This window comes from Triticum aestivum, chromosome 7A (genome assembly GCF_018294505.1).
Source record: "Triticum aestivum cultivar Chinese Spring chromosome 7A, IWGSC CS RefSeq v2.1, whole genome shotgun sequence".
NCBI classification, from domain to species: Eukaryota; Viridiplantae; Streptophyta; class Magnoliopsida; order Poales; family Poaceae; genus Triticum; species Triticum aestivum.
The window spans coordinates 339630188-339635853 of record NC_057812.1 but is presented as its reverse complement, the minus strand read 5'-3'; positions in this window follow the sequence as shown (position 1 = coordinate 339635853).

Genomic DNA, 5666 nt, shown 5'->3' with positions numbered 1-5666 from the left:
ACTTTTCCAAACACTTTTGCCCTTGTTTTTGACTCTAACTCGCATGATTTGAATGGAACTAACCCGGACTGATGCTGTTTTCAGCAGAATTGCCATGGTGTTATTTTTGTGCAGAAATAAAAGTTATCGGAATGACCTGAAAATCAACGGAGAATTATTCTAGAATATAAAAAAAATACTGGAAGGAAGATCCACGTCAGGGGGGCCTCCACCTGTCCATGAGGGTGGGGGGCATGCCCTACCCCCTGGGCGCCCCCCCTGCCTCGTGGGCCCCCTGACGCTCGACCGACCTCAACCTTGACTCCATATATTCAATTTCGGGGAGAAAAAACAAGGGAGAAGGATTCATCACGTTTTACGATACAGAGCCGCCGCCAAGACCTAAACTCTCTCGGGAGGGCTGATCTAGAGTCCGTTCGGGGCTCCGGAGAGGGGAATCCATCGCCATCGTCATCATCAACCATCCTCCATCACCAATTTCATGATGCTCACCGTCGTGCGTGAGTAATTCCATCGTAGGCTTGCTGGACGGTGATGGGTCGGATGAGATTTATCATGTAATCGAGTTAGTTTTGTTAGGGTTTGATCCCTAGTACCCACTATGTTCTGAGATTGATGTTGCTATGAGTTTGCTATGCTTAATGCTTGTCATTAGGGCCCGACTGCCATGATTTCAGATTTGAACCTATTATTTTTTCATCAATATATGAGAGTTCTTGATCCTATCTTGCAAGTCTATAGTCACCAACTATGTGTTATGATCCGGCAACCCCGAAGTGACAATAATCGGGACCACTCCCGTTGATGACCGTAGTTTCAGGAGTTCATGTATTCACTATGTGTTAATGCTTTGGTCCGGTACTCTATTAAAAGGAGGCCTTAATATCCCTTGGTTTCCAATAGGACCCCGCTGCCACGGGAGGGTAGTTCAAAAGATGTCATACAAGTTCTTATCCATAAGCACGTATGACTATATTCGGGATACGTGCCTACATTTACATTGATGAATTGGAGCTAGTTCTGTGTCACCCTATGTTATGACTGTTACATGATGAACCACATCTGGCATTATTCTCTATCACCAATCCATTGCCTACGAGCTTTCCATATATTTTTCTTCGCTTATTTACTTTTCCGTTGCTATTGTTATCATCAGTATAAAACACCAAAAAATTACTTTTGCTACTGTTACCTTTTACTACCGTTACCACTACTATCATATTACTTTGCTACTAAATACCTTGCTGCAGATATTAAGTTTCCGGGTGTGGTTGAATTAACAACTCAGTTGCTAAGACTTGAGAATATTCTTTGGCTCCCCTCGTGTCGAATCAATAAATTTGGGTTGAATACTCTACCCTCGAAAACGGTTGCGATCCCCTATACTTGTGGGCTATCAAGACTATTTTCTGGCGCTGTTGCCGGGGAGCATAGCTCTATTCTTTGAGTCACCTGGTATTTATATATGCTTATCATTATGAAGAACATGAAAGATCCAAGAACCAAGATTTATCCCTCAACTACGAGGGGAGGTAAGGAACTGCCATCTAGCTCTGCACTTGATTCACCTTCTGTTTTGAGTAAGCTTGCGAGACCTAAAGCTGCTTCTGCTATTAATTCTGATATGTTGCATGTTATTGATGATGCCACTTCCGCTATGCATGATACTTATGATGAAACTACTTCTATGCTTGATACTACTGTTCCACTTGGTGAATTTCTTGATGAACAACATGCTAGGGCTAGAGAGAATGAAATTATTGAAACTGATAATATTGATGAAAGTGATGATGAAGATTCTCCCCCTAGATATGAATTGCCTGTTATGCCTGAGGGCTATATTATGGATGAAGAAACTGCTAGAGATTTTCTTGCTTGCAATGATAGGAGTGATCTTATAAATTATTAGCTAAGATGAAACAAAAAACTCTGAATTCTAGAATGAAATATGATCCTGCTTATGCTACTTCACCTATCTTTGTTACTGATAAGGATTATGATTTCTCTGTTGATCCTGAGATAATTACTTTAGTTGAATCCGATCCATTCTATGGCCATGAATCTGAAACTGTTGTGGCACATCTTACTAAATTAAAGGATATAGCCACCCTGTTCACTAATGATGAGAAAACTCGCTACTATTATATCCTTAAGATATTTCCGTTCTCATTAAAGGGTGATGCTAAGATATGGTTTAATTCTCTTGATCCTAGTTGTGTGTGTAGTCCCTAGGATATGATTTATTACTTCTCTGCTAAATATTTCCCCGCTCATAAGAAACAAGATGCTTTAAGGGAAATATATAATTTTGTGCAAATTGAAGAAGAGAGTCTCCCACAAGCTTGGGGGAGGCTTCTCCAATTACGTAATGCTTTGCCTGATCATCCTCTTAAGAAAAATGAAATACTTGATATCTTTTATAATGGACTAACCGATGCTTCCAGAGACCACTTGGATAGTTGTACCCGTTGTGTTTTTAGGGAAAGAACACCATATGAAGCTGAAATTCTATTGAATAATATGTTGACTAATGAAAATAATTGGACACTTCCTGATCCAATCCCTGATCCAATTCCTGAACCAACTCCTGAGCCAACTCCAAAAAAAGGGGTATTCTATTTCTCAGTCCTGAAGATATGCAAGAGGCAAAAAAATCTATGAAAGAAAAAGGTATTAAAGCTGAAGATGTTCAGAATTTACCTCCTATTGAAGAAATACATGGTCTTAATTTGCCGGCTGTTGAAGAAATGCATGGTCTTGATAACCCGCCATAAGTAGTAAAGGTAAATTCTCTCTATAGATATGATAAAGCTGACATTCCTCCTACTAAGTTTGCTAGCCAATGTTTGGATGAATTTGATAGCTTTATAGTTAAGGAAGATGATTTTAATGTTTATGTTGGTAGACAATTGAAACATAATGCTTATATGATTGAACACTTGAGTGATTATATGGCTAATGTTAAAGGTGAACTAAAACTTATTAGTAAAAATGCTTCTACGGTTACCACTCAAGTAGAACAAGTACTTAAAGCTCAGAATGATTTGCTCAATGAATTAAATAGTAAGAAGAATGATAATGCTGTTGGAGTTATGACTAGGGGTGGTAAAATGATTCAGGAACCTTTGTATCCTAAGGGCCATCCTAAGAGAATTGAGCAAGATTCTCAGAGAACTAATATTGATGCACCTAGTCCTTCTAAAAGGAAGAAAAAGAAAAATGATAGGACTTTGCATGCTTCTAGTGAACCTGTTGATGACACACCTGAGAATCCCAATGATATTTCTATTTCTGATGTTGAAACACAGTCTGGTAATGAACATGAACCTAGTAATAATGTTAATGATGATGTTCATGTTGATGCTCAACCTACTAATGACAATGAAGTAGAGATTGGACCTGTTGTTGATCTTGATAACCCACAGTCAAAGAATCAACATTATGATAAGAGAGACTTTGTTGCTTGGAAGCACGGTAAGGAAAGAGAACCATGGGTTCATAAACCCATGCCTTTTCCTCCTAAACCATCCAAGAAAAGGATGATGAGGATTTTAAGCGCTTTAATGAAATGATTAGACATATCTTCTTGCGTATGCGTTTGACTGATATGCTCAAAATGAATCCTTATGCTAAGTATATGAAAGAAATTGTTACAAATAAAAGAAAGATACCGGAAGCTGAAATTTCCACCATGCTTGCTAATTATACTTTTAAGGGTGGAATACCAAAGAAATTTGGAGATCTAGGAGTACCAACTATACCATGCTCCACTAAAAGAAAGTATGTTAAAACTGCTTTATGTGATCTTGGAGCCGGAGTTAGTGTTATGCCTCTCTCTTTATATCGTAGACTTGATTTGAATAAGTTGACACCTACTGAAATATCTTTGCAAATCGCTGATAAATCAACTGCTATACCTGTCGTTATTTGTGAGTATGTGCATGTTGTGGTTGGAAATGTTACTATTTTAATGGACTTTGTTATTCTTGATATTCCCGAGGACGATAGTATGTCTATTATTCTTGGAAGACCCTTTTTGAATACTACAGGGGCTACACCAAAGGCAATGTCACTTTTCATGTTAATGGCAATGAGCATACGGTACACTTTCCGAGGAAACAACCTCAAGTTCACAGTATCAATTCTATTGGAAAAATTTCAACAATTACTATTGGAAGTTTTGAATTTCCTCTTCCTACCGTCAAGAAGAAATATGATATTCTTATTGTTGGGGACATGCTTATCCCCGTTGAGGTAACCTAGTGTTATTTGAAAATTCTCCGGTTCCATGTTATTCGGAATGAGTTTGTTAACAAGACCTGATCAACCTTGTTAGTGGATTCCTTTTGATGAGCATGAGATGAATGAATTTAGAAAACACAACTCTCTGTACCCTCCTTTTACTTTCTGTTATTTAGTTGAAATAAAGCAAAAATAGTATATTCTGTCTGTTTTCTGAATTATCAATGCAATAAAAAATACCCCGAAAATAAAAGTTCTCCAAATCCCCTGAAATTTAAATATGATTTCTTCTGGAATATTTGAGAATATCTGGCACTGAGAACACAGCAAGGGAGCAAGCGCCTAGCCACGAGGGTCCACAGCGCGCCCTACCCCCCGGGCGCGCCCCTTGCCTCGTGGGCCCATGGTGGCTCCCCTCCACTTATTCCAGCTACAACACACTCCTTCTTCCTCCCACAAAAATCACTAACCAGCTCAAACTCGAGTCCAAGCTCATCTTGCTGTCATTTTTGATCTCCTTGCTCAAAGCTCCATTCACAATACTGCTTTGGGGGATTGTTCTTTGGTATGTGACTCCTCCAATGGTCCAATTAGTTTTTGTTCTAGTGCTTTATTCATTGCAAATGTTTGCTGCTTAGGTGACCCTATTCTTGAGCTTGCATGCGAAATTTATATGGTCAAAAGTAGTTTTGATGCATGATATTGCCTCTAGGCACTTGTAGGAGTAGTTGCTATCAATTTTGTTGAGTTTGCTTCACTTTTATTTTGAAGTTACTAAAAATTTCAGAAATGTTCAGAAAAAGATGAAGAGATTTTTTAGGGGCTCATCGAGCAAAAGCTCGAAGGATAAGCAAAGTGAGGAGGATAAGAGGCCCAAATATAATCTTCCTCGCACCACGGAGGTTCGGCCATGTGAATGGCCTTGTGATGATTTCTTGAGAGCAGCCGAGATTTATGATGATTTCAATGAATTGGCTGAGAATGCAGGCCTCACCGCCTTCCTCCATGACCAATGTGAACGGCATCTCTTACTCACCAATATCTTTGTGCAAAACTTTCATTTCCATGCTAGGAGCCCACCACCTACAGTGGAATTTTATTTATATGATGAGCCTACGGAGATGTCACTTTGTGATTTTTGTCGGGTTTGTTTGATCCCTTTCGAGGGCAGTGTAGAGGAACCACATCGTGACGATGTGGATGGGTTTATTGATACCATTGCTGTAGGGGAAACGAGGAAGGTTTCCGACGCATGAATTTCTAGCATACATTTTCCTGTATTATGTTATTTGGCAATATTTGGTAGTAGATGCTTAATTGGTCGCAGAAACTGTGGCAACCTTAGTGCCCATGATATTGTTATTTTGTGCCATGCCTTTTTCCATGATGACACATTTAGTATGGGCGCTATTGTTGCAAAGCGG